Genomic DNA, 23470 nt, shown 5'->3' on the forward strand with positions numbered 1-23470 from the left:
TATGTTGAAGCTGACATTCACAGGGTGTATTAATTATAAATATCCATCTCCCTAGTGATCATGTACTTTTTTTTCCCCCAGGAAGCAAACCGACCAAGAATTTTACTTTTGATGGAAAGGCAGAATGTTTGGAGTTCTTGTTAAGTTTCAATACCTTTAAGTGGAATTCATCTTCCCATTAACTTGAGAGATCTGTAAATCTCAGACTTGTGTATAAAAGGTGTTAGGTGCAGGGCAGGAATGTGCATTTTCCTTTTCTCATGGCATTGCACGGAAGTTGGACTGAACCCTAAATCCAATTAATATGAATGGAAAAAAGTTGGACTTTATTTTTGAGGCTGAAGGGCTCGGGATTTTTTTGGCTATGATCAAGATTTTCCTTTCCATTAAGTTGCCAGAAAAGTGTTCCTTTGTTTAAATCTTGACTGCTGAATGTGGTCATGATTGTGATGCCAAAAAGAAAAAGGAAAGTTGGCTAGGAGTGGTCATTAACACCACTATAAGATGGCACGCTTCAGAAAAAGATGGTGGGCTTGTGAACACCACCCAAAGAAGAGGAACACCTCCTGCGTTTCCAGAAACTATGGTCAGCTACTTTCTAAAGAAAAACAAATATATCTGGGAAAACCACTATGTTTGTCATGTTTTGGACCAGGATGTAAAAAGAAAATAGTGTTGACAGTATGTTCACAAGGAAGTTCTATGGCAACAAACTACATATATATTTATTTAGTCTTCTTACACCATTTGTTGATAATGCAGACACAGCATTAGACAGCCTGTCTGGCTAATTCAGGTCAAACTTGATGCATTTTCTCAGCAGGTTCTTTTGCATGAGTTAAGTGCAGCCAACATTTCACCTGTACACACATATTTTCGTTCTCTTGATTTCCATATCCACTGAGGGCTCTGAAATTATGTCATTTTCCTGAGTTGATCCGTTTATTCCCCAAGTGGACTTTTGTAGCCACTTCTGTTGCTCTTATTGTTTCCCTCCGGGTAACTTCATAAGAGCAAAAGGGCACACTTTACTTAATTTGGACATCAACTTTCTTTTCTTATCTGAAACTTCTTTATAACCCTTTTCCATTTTTAATGAAAGCAATTATCTAAGTGAACAAGCATATGCAAAAATATTTGAGAGGTAGGCCAGGAAGATATTTCTGTCTTTTTAAACAAACCACTTTTTATGTGTTTCCTGTTTTTTGGGATGAACATATTAAACCACATAGAGTTTTCTGAAGTGGTAAATCACCATTTTAAATCACACCGTCCCTATTCTGTAACATTTTATCCAGGTGCCCATCATTTACGCATAGTGCTTAATTTTACTTCCTTTACAATATAAATTTGATAATATTCAGAAGCTCAGGAGCTATTTCCTTTTAGTCAAATGTTTTCCTACTGGAAAATGTCACCATGTAGATAAGTCACAATAAGATCACCTCATGAATATTCACAGGGCATATTTTGAGTACTGTATCACTCATTTAATGCTCTTTTACTGGCTAGATCACCCATATTCTTGATTACTTTCCCCCATTAAATCCTTAATTGCTATTTAAACCAGGCAATTTTTCATAGTAATTCTTGTCCAGTCTAGTGTCCTGGTATTGCCACTTGATATTACATATGACATATAATTCCCTCTCATTCTTGAAATTTATGTGTGATTCATTTCTTGCTTTGCTTTTCAAGTTGGGATGTTTTAATTTTTTAAAATTCATTGGTCATAATTTTCCAAAAGACAACTTCTGAGCTGTCCTTAGAAAACAGATCATAATGTAAAAGTTGTGTAACATTCCCCCTTCACAAAAATACTTGAATTAATATAATCATTCAAAATTCCCCTTTTCTCAATTTAAAACAAACTATTTTGCACTTAGATATTTGTTATACTTGGTGCTAGACATATACATGCACCATTTTGAGCTGCTTTTACTCTTTCGAAATCCTAGAAGCTAGTATGCTTTTTATCAAAATTGATATTTATCCCTAACCACTCCCCTCTCCAGCTTTTGCTGTATGGTTTCATACTAAGTAGTTACTGAAGATGTAACTTTTCATCTGATGTTCTTTTTCAGATGTCTGAAGAAACACAACATCATGAATATCTGTTTTTGTTTAGATTTAAACAAAACATACATATCTGTTTTTGTTAGTTGAACTTGATTGTAAACTGCTTGGTTAATGGAAAGTTTAATTTTTTGTATTAAGCTTAAGGTTTGACCATGCAGAATTTTCAGTATTCAGTCTATTTCAGTCCATGAAAATATGGTGAAAGCTTATATTTTGACCTGCTTGGAATATCTGAATTAGTGTGTAGGTATGATTTTATTTACTTGAATAATTCAGATAATTGTTACATATCCCATTCTCTATGTATCTGGTTTTAATTCTTTTCATTTTAAGTTCTGAGGGACAGTTTCTGCTACATTGTTTAGCAGCCTGTGCCATTTTGGTCCAATGGGCCAGTCATGCCTGGATACTCAGTGATATAATTAGGGAATGTCTATTGCAGTATACTGAGCTAATTGCTTGCTTTATCCCACATTAACAGTGAAAATACCCAAGAGAGATAATAAATTACATAATTATATATTTCATTTTCACTTTTATGGGAATTTTTTTTTTTAATGGGTAAATGAGATCATTGCAACTACAAGACTTGGGCCCCTGACCACTTCAGGGGAAGGGAGCTTGTTTTCTGTCAAATCATAAGCACTAAGCTTCTACAAAAGGGCTGAAGTTAAGATCCTGCCGTGTCTTATTTCTATTTGTGTTCTGGCTTTCAATGATGGCAGCAGAGAGGCATTATCATGTAGTTTGTAGAAAGCAGTCCAAAGTTTGGGTCCCTTCTCCAGCCCTGCTAAGGCTCCTCTAGAATGCAATGGGAAGAAACAAATATGCATACCTACTTCTGCTCATGTCTCTATGATTTTTTTCCCCAAAGAAAGATGTCCAACATTTTAGAACAAAATCTTAATTATTCAGAGTCATGTTCTTTAGTGCTTAAATTCCTCAAATGATTGCTCAATTATCCACTTTGTTTTGTCTGTGTAGATACCCTGGCTCAAGTCCATTAACCAACTAATGTACACCAAAGATGAGAAAATTAGGAGATTGTGCCTATGTTGATATTTCTGTTTTCAGCCCATGGTTTGTTTGTAGCACTGATGTCTGCTGTCCTCATTAAGAGTTATCAAATCAAAGTAGTGTTCATTGCAACCAGCAGATAAGTTAAATAGGTATTTACTCTTTAATTGCCAGCTTGAAGAAACATTGTTTCTATATTTGAGGAAGAAAGGTAAATATCCCCTTTAATACTAAAGAAAGACATTTCAGATAAGAAAATCTCAACTTTTGGGATGCCTGGGTAACTCAATGATTGAGCATCTGCCTTTGGCTCAGGGCATGATCCTGGAGTCCTGGAATCGAGTTCTGCATGGGGCTCCCTGCATGGAGCCTGCTTTTCCCTCTGCCTGTGTCTCTGCCTCTCTCTCTCTCTCTCTCTCATGAATAGAAAAATAAAATCTTTTTTTTTTTAAAGAAGAAAATCTCAACTTTTGGTGAGAATGTAAGGATATGGGCCTTGCTACAAGTACTCAGAATGAAATGTATCTTAGGCTTTGTTCCTAATGAACCACCATGTTTTTCTCCCTCAGTGGAATTGATGATGTCTTTCTCTCATAGATAGTACTTTTACCTAGTTCCTGAGATTGTCTGGAGCAGCAGATACCAGTGACTTGAGCGACTGATTTTGGCTCCTAATTTCTAGTGTTTTGATATGCTAGATAACCTGTAGGTTGATGACCTTCTTTTTATTTTTTTTTAAACATAGTAATCATTTTCCCTTCTGGGACTGTAACTCTTTTTTGAACTTCAGCTTGTTTAGGGTTTGCCCTGCTGCATAGGGGAATCTTGTATGCAGTGTAGCATAATAGGACAGTCATGGGCTTTTGGAGTCAGAATCCACCATTACAAGTTAAATCACCTTGGGCAAGTTATTTAACTTCTTTGATCATTATATTCCTTATTTGTAAAATACAATACTCATCTCATATTCTGTAAGGGTTAAATGGGTTGAGAGACAAAAAGGAGCAGGTAAAGAGTTTGGCATCTTTTGGTGTTCTGTTACTGACATGGTCTTGCAGTAATAGATTTATTATTTGGAGCCATATGTCCCTGGTTTCTAAATTACTTGGATTCTTTTTTTTTTTTAATTACTTGGATTCTTGCCATAATGTCTACTATTTTCCTGCCTCAACTCTGGCCTCTTAGCTATTGAATGCTTCATTCCTGGGTTAGTATCTATACTGAACAAAGAAATGTGTGGATAGATACAGGGATAGAATAGAAATAGAATGATTCCTGAGCAAACCCATTCCATAATTTACTTTCCCTTTAGAGCACAGCCCTTTGGACTTCTGACTCTTCTCAGAAAGACCAGAACTTCCAATTAATTAATTCCCCCATGACCCTGTGCTGCTCCTTTGCCTGCAGTGTTCCTGATATTCATTGTCCTGAGACATTGTAGATTATGACACATTTTGGGGATTTTCTGGAGGTTAAGGCCTCTGTCTTCAACTATAGAACGCTATCAATAGAGACAATTCATAATTATCTTGATTAGAGAAACGTTTGTGTTTGTTTGTTTTTAAGAAATGACCATTGTTAAGGCACATAGTACTTTTGACCAGCTCATGTCCCCTAAGACCTTGAAAAGCAGGCCACAGGAGCAACTATATTTTAATATGTGAGCAAATGGACTTGATAAACTATGCTATGACAGCACAGAACAACACAATAGTCCCCTTAGAATACTTAAAAGTTGTAAGAAGGGAAGGGACGTATAGCATCGGATATTCTGAAATCTTTGTCTTGAACCATGTCATAACATTCTTCTTTACTATTTTGCAATCAATAATAGAGGGATTTTATTATTCAATATTCTTCATGTAAAAAGAACAGTTGTGTTTAGGTGTAATTATTGTCACTCTTTTTGGTTAGAGTAAGATATCTTAATAGGCCATATCAGAGAGCTTTACCTTGGATGAGACACTTCTTTTACCCAGTTGCTTAGAAAGGGGATGATAGTGTTAGATGGTCTGAAAGGAGTTCCACATCTGGTTGTACCTATGAAGTAGTAAACTTAGAAACCAGCATAAGTAATATGTGATTTTTTTTATTGAGATATAATTTATATAGTATAAAAGTCTCTCATTTAAAGTGTGTGATTCATAATTTGTTTTTAATATATTCATAATTTGTGCAGAGCTCTGTAATTATAGAACATTTTCATAGCCTTAAAAAAGAAATCCTGTATTCATTAGCAGTTACTCACCTTGTCCCCTCCCCAGAGCACCTGATGACCACCAATTTGTTTTCTTTCTGTGGATTTGCCTATTTTAAACATTTCATATAAATGGAATCATACATTATATGTACTTTTGTGCTAACCCTTTTTTAACTTAGCATAATGCTTTCAAGTTTCATCCATATTGTAGTATCAGTGTTTAGTTCATTTTTATTAACAAATATTCCATTATATGAATATTCCACATTTTGTTTATCTGTTCATTAGTTGATAAGATACTTCAGTATCTTATGGCTATTATGAATAATGCTATTGTGAGCATTTGTGTACATTTTTTTGTGTACACATGCTTGTAAATTTCTTGAATATATATCTAGGAGTGGAATTCCTGGATCAGATACTAACTTTATATTTCTTCTTTTTAAATAACTGACAAACCATTTTCAAGGTGGCTGTGCTTACATTCCCTCCATCAGTGAACAAATGTTCCAACTTTTTTACATCCACTATTTATTCTATCTTTTTGGTTATTGCCATCCTAGTGAAGAAGTATTTTATTGTGCTTTTGGTTTTTATTTCCCTAATGACTAATGACATTTAACATCTTTTCAAGTGCTTATTTGCCATTTATATATCTTGTTTGGAAAAAAATATTTTCGGATATGCTGCCAAATTTTTAATTGGGTTATTTGTCTTCTTTCTTTCTTTCTTTCTTTCTTTCTTTCTTTCTTTCTTTCTTTCTTTCTATTTTTCTTTCTCCTTCCTTCCTTCCTTCCTTCCTTCCTTCCTTCCTTCCTTCCTTCCTTCTTCTTTCCTTCCTTCCTTCCTTCCTTCCTTCCTTCCTTCCTTCCTTTCTCTTTCTTTCTTCTTCTTCTTTTCTTTTACTATTTTAAGAATTTTAAATGTTCTTTATATCTTCTGGATATTAGAACATTATCAGATAGATATATGCTTAGCAAATATTTTCTCTGATTCTTATGGTTGTTTCTTTGCTGATGGTGTCCCTTGAAACGTAAAAATTTTTTATTTCTATGACGTGCAATTTATATTTTGTTTTGTTGCCTGTGGTTTTGATGTCCTACATAAGAAACCCATTTCCTAATCTGAGGTCATAAATATTACTCCTGTGTTTTCTTTTCAAGATTTTATAGTTTTAGCTCTTACATTTAGGTTGATGATTCATTGTGAGTTAATTTTGTATATACTGTGAGGTGGGGGTGGGGGTCCAAGTTCATTTTGTTGGTTGAAAACACTATTCTTTCTCCCATTGAATTGTCTTGATACCCTTGTTGAAAACCATTGACCATAAATGTAAAAGTTTATTTCTAAACTCTAATTCTTTCCTGTTATGTTGACACATTGATGTGTCTACCTTTTATACTGGTACAAACCTGTCTTAATTATCTTAGCTTTGTAGTAAGTTGAAATATTCAAATGTGAATCCTCCAGCTTTATTCTTCTTTATCAAAATCATTTGGGCCATCCTGGGTCCCTGAATTTCTATGTGATTTTTAAGGTCAGTTTGTTAATTTTGGCAAAGAAGTTAGCTGGAACTGTGATGGAACATTGAATCCGTAGCTCAATTTGGGAAATATTGTCATTTTAACAATATTGAGTTTTTCAATCCGTGAACACAGGATGTCTTCCCTTTTATTTAAGACTAATTTATTCCAAGAATGTTTTATAGTTTTCAGCATAGAAGTCTTGGACTACTTTTGTTACATTTATTACTGAATATTTTATTCTTTGGTGCAATTATAAATGGAAGTGTTCTCTCAGTTTCCTTTTAGGATTATTCATTGCTATTGTATTGTAATGTACAATTGATTTTTGTATATTGATCTTGTATCTTGCAACCTTTTTGAACTTTTTTATTGATCTAAGAGCTTTTTGGTGAACTCCTGAATATTTTATACAAAATCATATCATCTGCAAATGGAGACTTGTTTAATTTTTTTCTTTCCAATCTGGATGCCTTTTATTTCTTTTTTGTTTAATTTTATGGCTAGTAGCTCCAGTACAATGTTGAACAGAATGGTAAGAAGGGGCATCTTTATCTTAAGGGATAAGCTGTGAGTGTTTTACAGTATGATGTTGATTGTGAATTTTTTTTGTGGACACCCTTTTTAGGCTGAGGAAGTTTCCTTGTATTCTGATTTTGTTGAGTGCTTTTATCATGAAGAGGATTGGATTTTATCAAATCCTTTTTCTGTGTCTACTGAGATTATCATTTGTTTTTTGTTTTATATTCTATTAATATGTATTAGTATGGTAGTATTAATTGATTTTCATGTGGTGAACTAATATTTTGGGGATTAATGCCATTTGGTCGTGGTATATAAGAATTTTTGTATGTTGCTAGATTTGGCTTGCTAGTATTTTGTTGAGAATTTTTGCATTTGTGTTTATAATGGATACTGATTTATAGTTTCCTTGTGAAGCCTTTGTCAGAGTAATACTGGCTTCATGGGATATTGGCTTCATAGGATATTGGCTTCATAGAGTTTTCTCTCCTTTTTTTGAGAGGGGAAATTCTTCTTTGTAAGAATTTGTGAAAAAATTGCTGTTTCTTAATGTTTGATAGAATTCACATGTGAAACCATCTGGTCTTGGGCTTTTCTTTATGGGAAGTTTTTTGATTACTGTGTCAGTCTCTTTACTATAACAAGGTTATAGAACCATAACAGGTTCTTGTCAGAGTTTCTGTTTCTTATATCAGTTTTAATAGTTTCTTTCTAAGAATTTGTCTGTTTTATCTAGCTTCACTAATTTGTTCGCAAAAAAATTGCATATCATATGCCCTTATCTTTTTTATAGTAATATAATCCTTTTTGTAGACTGGTAGTAATGTCTTATCTTTTATTCCTGAATCTGGTAATTTTAGTCTTCTTCTTCTTTTTTTAATCTATGCAGTCTATCCAAAGTTTTACCAATTTTGTTGCTTGTGATTATTATTAGTCCTGAGTAGGAGATACAGAGACTTTGCTAACTATCCTTTCTGACAAATTGTCAGAACTAAGATGTTCACACATTGCCTTATAAAAAGAAATTAATTATCTTTGGCTAATTATTTTCCCAGAATATCTTTATAATCCATTTTGAATATATTCTCTGTGAATTAAGATGAAAACTTTGTACTTGTTGTAATGAGCACCAGGTGATACATGGACGTGTAGAATCACAATATTGCATACCTGAAACTAATATTATACTGTATGTTAACTAATTAGAATTCAAATAAAAACCTAAAGAAGAAAAATTTCTAAAATTATACTTTGGTTTGTTTCTTCTTGGGTTTCAGAGATCAGGAGATTGTAAAGAAGACTTCCTTAATTTTCCCCTATCTGCTCTTTTAAATGATAAAATATGTTATGTCCCAAAAAGCCAACAATTTCTGCTCTTACCATCCGAGCTTTGCCCATCCAAGTGGAATTGACCTATTATTCATCATTTGTAGTGTTAAAGACTTTGGTTGTCTTTCCCTTCTGTCTTTGTTCCTGGATTGAAGGTTCCTTTTTCTGGCAGTCTGTCCTCCCACAGAAAGTCCTTAATCAGTCCACTTGATTATTTAGAACTTTTCCATTGGTGTTCTGTTTCCTTTGAGGTGAAGTACTCAGAATTGCTTGCTGTATTTCAGATGTTAAGGCATCATGATTTTGTAACAATAGAGGATAATCTTCCTTGTGTGCTGGAAAGGAGATTTCAGACTATGTGAAAATGATAATTCTGTGAAGTGAGAGGGTACAGGATGGTGGATTTGAAATCTTTGGAAAAGAAGGAAGAGTTTCCTGTGTTATCCCAAGGACAGATGCCTCAACTAAAGGCAACAGAACACATCTTCCTCTAAATAGTTCTGTTATGTGAGACAAGACTCCATCAAAATCCTAGAGGAGAACACAGGCAACACCCTTTTTGAACTTGGCCACAGTAACTTCTTGCAAGATACATCCACGAAAACAAAAGAAACAAAAGCAAAAATGAACTATTGGGACTTCATCAAGATAAGAAGCTTTTGCACAGCAAAGGATACAGTCATCAAAACTCAAAGACAACCTACAGAATGGGAGAAGATATTTGCAAATAACATATCAGATAAAGGGCTAGTTTCCAAAATCTATAAAGAACTTATTAAACTCAACACCAAAGAAACAAACAATCCAATCATGAAATGGGCAAAAGACATGAAGAGAAATCTCACAGAGGAAGACATAGACATGGCCAACATGCACATGAGAAAATGCTCTGCATCACTTGCCATCAGGGAAATACAAATCAAAACCACAATGAGATACCACCTCACACCAGTGAGAATGGGGAAAATTAATAAGGCAGGAAACAACAAATGTTGGAGAGGATGTGGAGAAAAGGGAACCCTCTTACACTGTTGGTGGGAATGTGAACTGGTGCAGCCACTCTGGAAAACTGTGTGGAGGTTCCTCAAAGAATTAAAAATAGACCTGCCCTACGACCCAGCAATTGCACTGTTAGGGATTTACCCCGAAGATTCAGATGCAATGAAACGCCGGGGCACCTGCACCCCGATGTTTCTAGCAGCCATGTCCACAATAGCCAAACTGTGGAAGGAGCCTCGGTGTCCATCGAAAGATGAATGGATAAAGAAGATGTGGTTTATGTATACAATGGAATATTACTCAGCCATTAGAAACAACAAATACCCACCATTTGCTTCAACGTGGATGGAACTGGAGGGTATTATGCTGAGTGAAGTAAGTCAATCGGAGAAGGACAAACAGTGTATGTTCTCACTCATTTGGGGAATATGAATAATAGTGAAGGGGAATATAAGGGAAGGGAGAAGAAATGTGTGGGAGATATCAGAAAGGGACACAGAACATAAAGACTCCTAACTCTGGGAAACGAACTAGGGGTGGTGGAAGGGGAGGAGGGCGGGGGGTGGGGGTGAATGGGTGACGGGCACGGAGGGGGACACTTGATGGGATGAGCACTGGGTGTTATTCTGTATGTTGGTAAATTGAACACCAATAAAAATTAATTTATAAAATAAAAAAAATAAAAAAATAAAAAAAATAAAAAGAATAAACGAAAAAAAAAAAAGAATAAACGAAAAAAAAAATAAATAGTTCTGTTATAAAAATATTTTTGGTGAGAAGTTCCTACTCATACCAAAGTCTCCTGCTGTCTGAGATCAGAATCTGATTTGAAGTCTGCATGCTCCATCATTCATCTTAGCATTCTTGTTTGCATGACTTCTGCTGCTCAGTAGCCAAATGGAAGATTAATCACAGAATTAGCATTTTCAAATCGCCAACAATCTCCTTTGCAGATGTGCAGTTATATTGCTGAAGTCTGTTGTTTTGCCCTACATTTATTGTTAATAATTAATGTACATTTCTGGGTGAAATTATGTGCTATCACCATCTGGTTAATTTAATAGAAATAGTCAAATCTAAAGCACTTTATTAAATATGTTGGAAATAATCATCACCATTACTATAATGTAGCAAGCATCATGTTTTTTCAATAAAAAATGCCAGAAAATAGAACAATTCACCGTATGTCAACTTAGTTACTGTTACCACAAACTCATTTTTTGAAAAACTCTCCCTATATTATGTAGTCAGTTTGGGAATTAACAGAATGCAAAGTTCAGAGATTAAATGGTAGGCTATAAGCAGTCTATTAAATTTTCAGTAAAAAGCTTGGATAATAAAAGTAGTGTATCACATAGGTGAAGAAAAATTATGTTCCACCTCCTCATATTATTCTTCATATTGAATATCAAATGAAAATTCTGGAGAGTAACAAGAATATAATTATTTAGCATTTTTCTTCTTGGAACTGTCTGAGGAAAACAAATGGTGTGAGCTAAGTGTTCCTTTCTGAATTTGTAAAGTGCCAATATAATGAAGAAAACATGTTTAGTCATTATACAGTGTGTCCTTCTTGATAAGTTTTGCTCTGAAGATTGAAACATAGATCACCACTAGGTTTTTAATATCTTCTTGTTAATGTTTTACTTATGTAATAATAGGATGTTCAATCTTCATGTCAAAGAAGTTAGCTTCCAGGGATTTCCCACCCTAGTCAGTATTGCCCTTGTCTTGAAGACTGGGATTCCTCCAGTATATTTTTTCTCATAATTTAAATATGTTGAAACCTTCCTTTCCTTTCCCATTTGCTCCCCACTAAGGCCATTCAAGGACAACTTTGTGAACTTGCATGCTATCTCATTTCTCTTTGCGATAGTTCTCGTCTCATTTATTTCCCAGGTGAATGTCTTACCCTAAGTAGTTCCCAGCTGATGATCTTTGAGCTGCGAGTAGATAATGGTTTACACTGAGATTCTATTCTATAGGGTTATGCATTGTAGCATACCCAAAAGAAGGCCCTAACTGGCCTATAATCACAAATGGAACATGCATTAGTTATATTATCTCACTTTGTAATGAGAAATGAACACACTGTAGTCTCTGTCCTTGAGAGGAATGAAAAGAGATCATTTTTATTAATAATGTTAGCTTTCACTTATTGAGCTAAAAAGTATGTACCAGGTAGTATTTTAAGCACTTTCTATGAATTGTCTCTTTTAATCCTCATACCAACTCTGGGAAGAAAGTACTATTATTAATCCCATTTTGCAGATTTGGAGGATAAAACCTAGAGGGATTCGTTTATTTGACCAAAGTCACATGGCAATTAAGTGGTGGAGCTGGGATGTGAACGTAGGCAGATTGACTTCAGCATGTAGTTCTCACCCTTGTTTGTATGTCAGAATCACCTGGGCACATTTGAAAAGTTACCTATGATCACATTATTTTCTCAGAATCTAATTAGTCTTGGGTGAGGCCAGAGGATCAGGGCTTTATAAAATTTATTCAGAGGTTCTTCAACATGGCCAGGGTTGAGAATTCAGGCTCGAGAGGCTGCAATCACTGGAGAGATTAACTCGGATTCAACCAACTGCAGAGATATCTATAATGTACAAGGTGTAGTGCTAGGAGCTTCACTTGAATGACCTCTTATATTTCTCACTGCAGTCTTGTGAATGGAGATAGACATCATTATCTCAATGATAATGAGAAATTCTCAGTGTAGAGAGATTAAGCTGCCTAAGATTTTCCAGCTAATAAGCAGCACACCCTGTATGAACAGAGTTCCTTTAACTTTCAAACCTGGATCTTTTAAATGATTATCATAGTGTATAAATTAACAAATATGTATTGTGTAGGTAGTATGAGAAGGGCAATGTGCTAATCACTATGATGAAAATACATGAAATTATAATAAATGCTATCAGAGAGAATATCATTGGTTATTAGAATTAGCACTGCTAATTGTATATTACTGGCCAGAGTGCTAAGGGATTCAGAGGAGTAATTGATGATGATTCCATCAGTCACCTATGTGTAGTCATAAGATGCCTCAGAGGAGAGGAAGTATTTTTGCAAAGAGAGCCAGACTTCAGAACTGGCTCACTAAACTAAGGAAAAAATACAGGCATTTCAAAGCTAAAAACAATATGCAGAATTAACCAGGACCATCACTTTTCCCTTGGAATGATGGTGAAGACAATTATCTCACATAATTATCATATTCACAAAGATCATGACTTGTCTTTACACATCGGTGTAGGAAAAACAGGAATTTTCTTTCTTCTTTCTTTCTTTCTTTCTTTCTTTCTTTCTTTCTTTCTTTTCTTTGTTTCTTTTTTGTTAGATCATGTTTACAGGAAATGTTAAAGATTTCTTTCAGACCATAACTAGATGGCTTTTTAATTTTTTTTATAAGTGACTCTATGAGTGAGATGGTTTTTTACCTGGGTTTTTTTAATACTTAGAGATGAAATTTAAGCCTCAATGCCATTCAACTTAAGGGTTCTTGGGCAGGAGAACTTGTCCAGTTCTTCTCAAATTATACCACTGATAACCTATTTTTGTTTTGTTTTGTTTTGTTGTTTTTAAGCCACACTGGGCATGAAGGCTTGAACTGAGATCAAGACCTGAGCTATGATCAAGAGTCAGATACTTAACTGACTAAGCCACCCAGGCACCTCTTATCTTTTTTTTTTTTTTTGCATGACTGATATCTTGACTAATAATTTGAGCCCCAATTTTCATGGCTCTTTGCAGCATTTACAGTAAAAAAAAAAAAGCCATGTTCTTTTTAGGCTCAAATTAAGACTTATTTAGTACAATTAACATTCATTTATTCATTCATTCAAACATGACAGTTTTTATTGCACACTTACTATGTGCCAGGTACTATTTTAGGTATTGAGAATAGCAACGAACAAAATAAATTTCCTGCTTATATAGAACATACCATCTGGTGGAGTTGGTGGGGAAAGATAGATAATAAAAGTAAATACACAGCAAATAAGACGATGACAAATGCAATGGAGATAAATGTAGCAGAAAAATGAGCATAGGAAGAAGCCAGATTAGGGAGATATTATTTTTGGGAGATAAGTGAAGAAATGAAGGAAAGAAGGGGCAAATCATTTATATATCTGGGAGCAGAGTCTTAGCCAGGGAAGTAACAAGAGAAAAAGGTTTAAAGACAGAAATGACTTAGCACATTTGGAAAATAATAGAAAAACTAGTATGGCTAGAACACAGTAAAAAATAAATAGAAGTTAGGAGATGTGTCCAGTGATGTAGTGAAATCTCAGTTATATAGAACCCAGTAGGCCCTGGGAGGACTTGCCTCCTACACCAGTGAAGTGGAAAGTGGAAGAACTTGAGTAGAAAAGCATTGTGTTCCAGACTTACGTTGTAAAATAATTATTCATATTTCTGTACAAAAAATAGGAAGACCAATTAAAAAGCTATTGCAGTGTTCTTGCTAAGAAATGATGGTAGCTTGTACTAAGTGTTGGTGGTAGAAAGATGGTTATACTCTGTTTTGATTTTGAAAGTAGAGCCAATGGAATTTATTTTGGGGTTAGAAGTAAGTTTTGAGTTAAACAGAAAAATCAAGATGTTAGACCTGAACACATGGGAAAATAGAACTACAGTTTATAAAGATGGAGAAGGCAGCAGGAGAAGCAGGTTTAAAACCAGGAGTATTAATTTATACAGGTTAAAGTCTAATGCCTGTCAGACACCCAGTAGGTAATGTTGAAAGCATTTTAGAGAAGAGGTCTGGGTTGAGAGCTAATAGAACATAGATAACATTTAAAGCCTCAAGCTTGGATATATGTGTGTATATACAGGAAATATCTAAACTTTACCCCTGGTGCAGCCCAGCATTTAGAGTTTGGTAAAATGAGGAGAAAGTAGAAAAGGACTCTTGAGAAGCAGGAGTCTAGGAGATTAATGAGAACAGTGACCCAAAGGCCAAAAGAAGGAAGTACTTCAAGGAAGAGTAATTAGTTATGTCAAATGCTGACACTGGCAGAGGCCACATGAAAACTTAAAGTTTAATCATTGGATTTTACAACTAAAGGTCATCATTGACTTTAACAAGAGTTGTTTTGGTGAATTTATCAAAGGTTTTCAAAGTTGAATTCTTATTTGTGAAGATAAAAATGTTGCTTTCTTAGGGAATAAGAGATCTTACGAATCTTTTGTTCCTTAAATTCTACTGGTGGGTCTTCTGATACTTTGATTCTTTATAAGGGATTTAAGTTTTTGTGTTTGGGATTTACCCCAAAGATACAGATGCAATGAAATGCCGGGACACCTGCATCCCGATGTTTCTAGCAGCAATGTCCACAATAGCTGAACTGTGGAAGGAGCCTCGGTGTCCATCGAAAGATGAATGGATAAAGAAGATGTGGTTTATGTATACAATGGAATATTACTCAGCCATTAGAAACGACAAATACCCACCATTTGCTTCAACGTGGATGGAACTGGAGGGTATTATGCTGAGTGAAGTAAGTCAATCGGAGAAGGACAAACAGTGTATGTTCTCACTCATTTGGGGAATATGAATAATAGTGAAGGGGAATATAAGGGAAGGGAGAAGAAATGTGTGGGAGATATCAGAAAGGGACACAGAACATAAAGACTTCTAACTCTGGGAAATGAACTAGGGGTGGTGGAAGGGGAGGAGGGCGGGGGGTGGGGGTGAATGGGTGACGGGCACGGAGGGGGACACTTGACGGGATGAGCACTGGGTGTTATTCTGTATGTTGGTAAATTGAACACCAATAAAAATTAATTTATAAAAAAAAAGAAGATGTGGTTTATGTATACGATGGAATATTACTCAGCCATTAGAAATGACAAATACCCACCATTTGCTTCAACGTGGATGGAACTGGAGGGTATTATGCTGAGTGAAGTAAGTCAATTGGAGAAGGACAAACATTATATGTTCTCATTCATTTGGGGAATATAAATAATAGTGAAAGGGAATATAAGGGAAAGGAGAAGAAATGTGTGGGAAATATCAGAAAGGGAGACAGAACATAAAGACTCCTAACTCTGGGAAACGAACTAGGGGTGGTGGAAGGGGAGGAGGGTGGGGGGTGGGGGTGATTGGGTGACGGGCACTGAGGGGGGCACTTGACGGGATGAGCACTGGGTGTTATTCTGTATGTTGGTAAATTGAACACCAATAAAAAATAAATTTATTTTTAAAAAAAGTTTTTGTGTTTAATAAGAAAAAACAGACTAATGTACTTGACTATGGAAGGTTTCTCAAATGGAGAAAGTCAAATACAATGTATTAAAAAGATGAGATGCGCTCAACCTGTTACTTGGTCTTTGTTACTCCAAACAACTGATGGAACTGTAGGGTTATCCACAATAGGCGTGCAGATAGGCATCACACAGATAAAAATTGAAGGACTGAAAGACAGGCCTTCACTCTAAAAATCTGAAGTCAATAAAGTTTTGTCTTAACACTTAGGTGTTAAAAATCTAAAAATTTGAAGTTAATCAAATCTAAAAATTTGAAGTTAATCAAATTTGTCCTAACACTTAAGTAAGAGAGGGAGAAACCATCTGAAAGATCTTTATTACAGAGATTTCTGGGAATTTGCCCACACACGTGATTAATTCTGGACATTTTGATTATGACAATGGAGAGAGTTGCCAGAGTTAGCCAAATATAATGTATAGGTGAAACTTCATGTGATGAACAACTGGAACATCTGTCAAAGAAAGACTGTAAGTGGTAGAAGTGGGATTCATTTTGGTTTGGAGGTAAGTCCGTGTGATTCAGTTTTCTGTGCTCCTAACCTTATAATATTTTACTGTCTTATATGTGCAGGGGATAAATGTCAAATAAATAATTTATCTTAAACCATCTGAGCTAAGCAAACAGACCTGTGAATCAAATTTTGACTTACCTTTAATTTGACATCTGTTTCCATTCCGTCTTCTTTTCCCATATCTAAGGATGACCCTCTGCTTCGCTTTTCCAAAAAGGCAGCCATTACTTTTCATTTGATAGACGTTTCTTATTCCAGAATTTTTGTATTAGAAGGAATCATTTAACTTTTCTTGACCTTAGTTTCAGCTTTTTAAATAGAAGTTTGGGTTAGCTGATCCGTATGGTCCCTTCAGGTGCTGAAAAATTATACATTTTATGGGTATATGTTAATAAACATGAAATCATGCTATTAGATATGAAGAGTGACTTGAAGTGCTTCTTTTTCCCATAAGGGCAAGAATGATGGTGCTCAGTCACATTAGAAAAGGAGGAGAAAAGGTTACACAGTATCTCATAATCCTGAGATGTAGTGTGTAATTATCCATTTGCAAAAGGCTTTCTTAATGTTCTGTTTCACTGGGAAAGTTAGAGCAAAGTGAAAATAAAGTTCTGCAATTATGAAATCTGCTCACTTGGCTCTTTCTGCTCTTCAAAGTAAATTCTGTGTTAATAGAGAAAAGTTAGTTAGTGTAACAGGCCCCTAATTTGTTACCATTGTAATTATTTTTTTTTCAGACCCATTAACATTTGTGAATGAATTTAATGCTCAGTAAAATGACAATCTCAGCTGTGGTCTGATCCAGGCATAGCACCAGCCTGCTGGGATAAGAACCTTTTAAATTGTTTCTAATATACCTAATTTTCACTTAAAGAGTGTCCTCCTTTAAACCTTTGGAGACTTGCTTACCTGAGATTAAACGCTCCGTATATCACAGAGTAATCATTCATTCATTCAGTATTTATTAAGCACTATGTGTATTTGTTGTTCTAAGCACTAAGGATGAAGCAGGGCACTTGTCAGACTTTACAGTTCTACAAGGAAGATAGACATTTAAAAAAATTTCTACATGGTGTGCATATAATGATAGAGCAGTAAGATGCTATGGAAACAGAGTCTGAGCAAATGAGATGCTATGGAGACAAGGTCTGAACTTAGTCTAGGCCAGGGAAATTTTGGAGTAAGTGAGATTGGAACTGAGCTGTGAAAATGAATTGCAGCCAACTATGTGAAGTGTGCATGTGTCTTTATTGTCTATGTGCATGTGGCTGTGTGTTTTTGTGTGGGAGGGTACAACGGATTCAAACAGGGAAATGACATGAGCAAAGGGAATAAAATATGACAATAAGGACAATATCAAGGAATCCAGCAGAGCCTATTAATGGAAAATTAAGATGGGAGAGTATAAGAGGGAAGGAAGTTCATGGGAAATGAGGTTGGGGAGATGAGTGAGGGGGAATAGGGAAAATTTTATAACATGTTAAGCAGTTCTGTGCTTAATTCCTAAGAGTAGTGGTAAGAGGAAGGATGTGAATTTAAGATGATCATTTAGCTTCAAATGTGCATCTTGGATTGGAGGGGAAAAGCTAGGAAGCAGGGAAACCACAGTTCAGGTTCAAGAGATAATGACATCTTAGACTCAGATAAGACTCACTACTGGCAGTGAGTCTAGGGAAAAATAGGCAATATTTAGAGCTATTTCAGAGACAAAACCACCAGGAGTTGATAGCATATAAGAAGTGAAGGAGAGAGGTGCCTGGATGACTTTGTCTCTGATGCCTGATGACCTCTGACTCTTAGTTTTGGCTTAGGTCATGATCCCAGGGTTGTGGGATTCAGCCCTGCATTAGGCTCTATGCTCAGTGCAGAGTGTCTGCTTGAGTTTCTTTCCCCTCATCCCTCTCCCCCCACCAACCATCCCCAGCCCTTGGTCATTCTCTTTCTCTCTCTCCCCCTCATTCATAAATAAATAAATAAATAAATAAATAAATAAATAAATAAATAAATATTTTTAAAGTGAAGGAGAGAGAAGGGTCAAGGCTGACTCCCGGGTTTCTGGCTCAAGTAATAGTAGAGATGGGGTGGGGTGGAGTGGTATTTCACCTGATTAACATGGGCAACTGAGGTGTGGGACTGAGACAAGGAACTTGAAAGGAGGATTGGGGTGGAAATGTAGGAAGGAGGAGGCAGTGATGAGTTCATTTTGGGACTTTTGAAGTTCAGGAGAGCATAAGACATCTAGGTGGGTATGCGAGCAGGCAGCTGGATGTATGAGTCTGAAATGCAGAAGCTAAATCTGGATGCAATTTGACAGTCATTAGTATGTAGTTACTCTCAGTCTGCCAAGCACTGATTGCCCCTCTGGTATGGCCCTCACCTTAGTTTGAATTATAGACGTCTGTGAATATTTCTTATCCCCTTACAATGAAGAGGGTTCCTTGAGGAAGAAACTACATCACTTTTTTTGGGGGGGTACACCCACAGAATTTTGAACAGTGCCTTCCAGAGAGATTAGACTTGACTACCAAATGTAGTTTTCTGTGATGATCTAACTTCCTTTACTAGGCGAGTTGACTGTGGCCCACTGAGCCCTGCCTCTGTGTTCCTCCTTCACTGAAAGAACCCTCTTGTCTCCTTTCCTGGTTTAAACCTTGCTTTCTTCTTAGTCTAGTTCTTCAGTCTAAAGAAGACAGCACAGTCTACAAAAGGACACTAAACTGGAGGCAAGGAGATGTGAGGAGCAGCCATCAGTTGTGTTTCTTCTAGGTTGAGTAATCTTGAGCATATCATGTTATTTCATACCCTGCTTACCCATCTGATAAAGAAATGGTATCTAAGATCCTAAGTAAAACACACTTTCACTTTCCCCTCTTTTGACCTAATTTATCTTTTGTTTATTCTCTTATGTTTTGAGCTATGCACATTGGTGCTTATATTCTTAAATGTGTAGTTATTTATATATGTAAAAAATTTTCTCTGCCCCAATACATTCAAAGCTCATAAGGAGTTTATTTTCTGGTATTCCACACAACCTTCATTCTACTGCAGTGGTAGTCACAAGATGCTCAATACATACTTGCTGAATGCAGTTGGATAGGAAAAAGCATCAGAAACATGCATATGATGACTGTACATTTTTTTTTACACTTTTCCTTTGCCTCATATAGGCCCAACTCAGCAAGGTGTTATGGAATGGGATTTAAATTCTGTTGTTTTTCCCATACTTTATCAAGGGAAAGTTAGATGATACTCTCTCTGAGATGCTATATGAGGATTTCTTTAATTTTTTTTTAAACAAGTGGAGAACTTTTCTTCAAACAATAATATTGTATCATATAATCTTGCAAAATATTTAAAACTTAAGTGAGAGTGGATTTGGTTGAAATAGTGATGGGACCTGAAGCCCTCCGTGTAATTTCCTCTTTGTACGTTCCCTTTCTGAATATTTGGGCAGAACTCCTGGAATTTGAGAGAGATTATGTGGTCTTTTAGTTTTCAACTATTGACTCTATAATTCTATCAGTCAATGCTATGACTCGTCTCTGTTTCTCTTGTATCCAGGCTTATGTTAGATGCTGTGGTGACTTTTAGAGATGAAGAAAATGTACCCCCTGCCATTGTTTAGAAAGATAATCTCCCTTATATGGATGAAGCAAGTAAAGGCCCCCATATGATGGCACTGCCTGTTTTTCTGTCTGTGGAGGAATTGAAGCAGGTGATTCTTAGTCTCTTCCAGGTTTCACATTCTATGATTCTAAGTGTTAATGATGTGGCCATGTGCGTTAAGTGCTTTGAGCTCAGGAGTAACACTATATAAATTCAAGGAACATTACATGCATAATCACAGTTGCTAAGCATGGACAAATTCCCTATTTGCATGATAGCTTCAAGAAATCCCAAGGGAAACACTGTTTGGGACCCCAAAACAAAATTACCTTTATTTCTTAAAAAGAAAGAGAGAAAGAAATGTAAGCCCTCTCTGCTCCCTAGGCTCTTCCTTAACATGTTGTTGCAGGCAAATCATTCATTTGTCATTTAGGAAGAATATCCCAAATGGTATTCTCTCCTGATTGAAATAAAACTTCCAGTGCTGGGCTGTGCTGGTTGCCAGAAGTGTCTGGGTTAATTGCACACCTGCATTTTATTTCAAGTAAATTGCATGGAGCCCCCTCCCCGCCATTTGTGCCCCTCACAAAGCAAGAGCCCACCTGTCTGGAGGCTCTTTGGGCAATGAAGGACTGCAGGAAAAATTAGTCATCCTCTTTTCTTCCCTGTGACTTCTTTGACCTTGAGACTTCTAATGGCATCTCAGACAAAATGAACATAATCTAATGGACAGCGGGGAAGAGGGAACGGCTGGGTACATCTGTCGTATTACTGGGCTGTCTGAACAGTCAATGAAGCAGGGCCAAACCATAAGAGGCCTGTTCAGTTTAGCTCCAGGGTCTGCAGAGAAGGAGCACAATCATTTATCTTTATTTACTGAACTCTGCTTTCTGTTTAAGAAAAAAAAAATTGACAGGTTGACAAAAACCCGCGTTGGAGCTGCCCGCTGCCCAGAGATAAATGCTATTTGTGCTCTGGAGAGTCAAGGACAGCTCACGATGCCCTTTAGCTGGTTTCAGTGGGTGCCGGTTATATGGAAACAAAAATGCCAAGGCATCTGGATCCTCTTTCCCCACCAGCATCTTCACATCTCCCATAGAGGATTTGGTAGATGGATGTACAAGAAAGAAGTCTTGCAAAGAATGGGATACATGAATCCCCAAGGAAACAATCCAAATTGGAAATCTGGGCAAAAGAACCAGGCAACAAAGATGACTGGGAAATGTTGAATATCCCATAGGTTTCTTTATGATGAGATGGTGAGAGATTTACCCATGGCATCCATAACACATATAGTACAATTTCTATCAATAGAAGGGAGACAAATAGGCATGTTCCAGCTGCAGATAAAACTTGTACTCTGAGCCGAAAGCAGGAATTTAGAAATAGGATTTTAAAGTCCTGTCCACCTGTGTCTATTCCTTGCTGAATGATGTTGATCATATCACTGACTCTTTTAATGTCGCATTTATGGCTTACTGTACTTTTGTTGGAATAGCCATCACCAAAATGATACTCCTGTTCATCAGGGAGTATATAAGACAGTTCACTGGGAGTGGGGAAAATATGAGAGCTTATTTAGTTTTTCCTTCTTTTTTTCTCTCTCCCATCTCATCTTTTAAATTTTGTATCGAAGGTTTTTTATAACATATGTGATACGATAGTATATAGATATGATTTATAAATATAAAAGAGGTAAGTGCTTTAAAACTTTTTACAGGTGGGAAACACAATTAAACATACCTGAGACCATCTTGAAGTTTTAGGAATGTATTCCCATTGACACTAATTCCTTAGGCAAATTGCCCAAACTCAAGATGCCCCACTGTTCATGGAGATATTTTCCCAGAAATTCTGGAAAACAGTTACTTCTTTATCCCCTATAGTTCTTGAAATAAATAATGCTTCACATTGCAATTGGCATACCATCATTCATTATCTCTATGCCAATATTCATGTGTATGTTAATATTACCAGTAGTCAATCTTAGGATAATTTCTACCTTGTGATCTATTTCATGGCATTTGCATGAGATCCACCAAGTCTCTTGTGGTACAGGAGTTGGGGTTGGGGGTTATGTGGGGGTCATACAGGAAGGTTTTTAAGGTTATGGTTTCCTGAATTTGGTCAAACAGGAGTGTCTTAGGTGAGCATCAGAGACTCTGTATACCACAGTGACCATGCTTTGGGACAGTGAGAAGGACAGCCCAAGAGTATACCCATCAGTTTTAATGTTCTTGACTAGCTTTGCCAGTCCACGTTTTAAGGATGTGCTTTAACTATATCCAGAAGAAGCTAGTGTGAGGTGCAGGTGTGTGCCTGGGAAGAGTTCTAATGTTAGGGGATGAAATGGAGGTCTGGACAGAGGCAGAGCCAGTGTTCTGGAGCCTAGGCTGGTATCAGACAGCTCAGTGCAGGGAGAGCTGTAGTACTGATCAGAGGAAAGGTACATTGGAGAGCTGGGTTGAGTGGAAGCAAGGCGAGGGTGGACTCTAGCAAGAAGTGTGGGAAGTGGAGCAGCAAAACTTGAAGAGAAGCTGGAAAGATCCCTAATGACTAAAAGCCATTATCTCATTACATGGTTATTAATGAACCAGACATTGGGGTATGGGTAGAACGAGAAAAAGGCACTCAGAGTGTAGGAGTGGAAGGATATTAAATGATAGTGAACTGGAATGAGTTAGGTTGGGTTTACTACAACAGATCCTTGAATTCTCAGCCATGGGACTCAGAGAAGGAGGCTGATACATTCATTGTGCTGAGACCAAACTGGCAGTTGTGGAGGCTAGTAGGGTAGGAAAGGCTGTGTCTCTGAAAGTCATTCTAATAGTTTGTGAACTGTAGTATCTGGTGGCTTGTTATATGTCACTGTGTCAGGTTTTGCCATGTTTAGGGAACTCACCTTGACTGATGCAGCAGGATAGGGCCACCAGAAGCAGACACCACAAACCAGAGTCATTGAAGAAGTGGTTTTGTGAACACAGTCGTGAGTACTGTGGATGTCACACACTCCAACAAGCCTGAATTCCCATGCTCTGAGCTATTTGCTGAAATTGTTTACTAATATTTTCTACCCCTTTAAAGGAATATATCACCACTAGGATATTTTTATTGTATTAACTAAGAAAATAATAAATATCTTATAAAGAGTGCAGCTTATAAATTTCACCCATTTACTTAATGATTTACATAAATAAAAACAATTTGGGGGATTATGATGAGTATTTTCTGAAAATGTCTCAACTAATTATTGTTTTCTGTTCACTTTGTTATAATTGAATAATATGACTCATAGCTGTTAAGAATAATTATTTTGAGATATTAAACATAATCACCATTTTCTTCCTTGATGTTTATTTCTTATATTATGTAGTTATTGTGCACGAGTATCCATTAATGAC

Source organism: Nyctereutes procyonoides, unplaced genomic scaffold (genome assembly GCF_905146905.1).
Source record: "Nyctereutes procyonoides isolate TBG_1078 unplaced genomic scaffold, NYPRO_anot_genome, whole genome shotgun sequence".
Taxonomy (NCBI): Eukaryota; Metazoa; Chordata; class Mammalia; order Carnivora; family Canidae; genus Nyctereutes; species Nyctereutes procyonoides.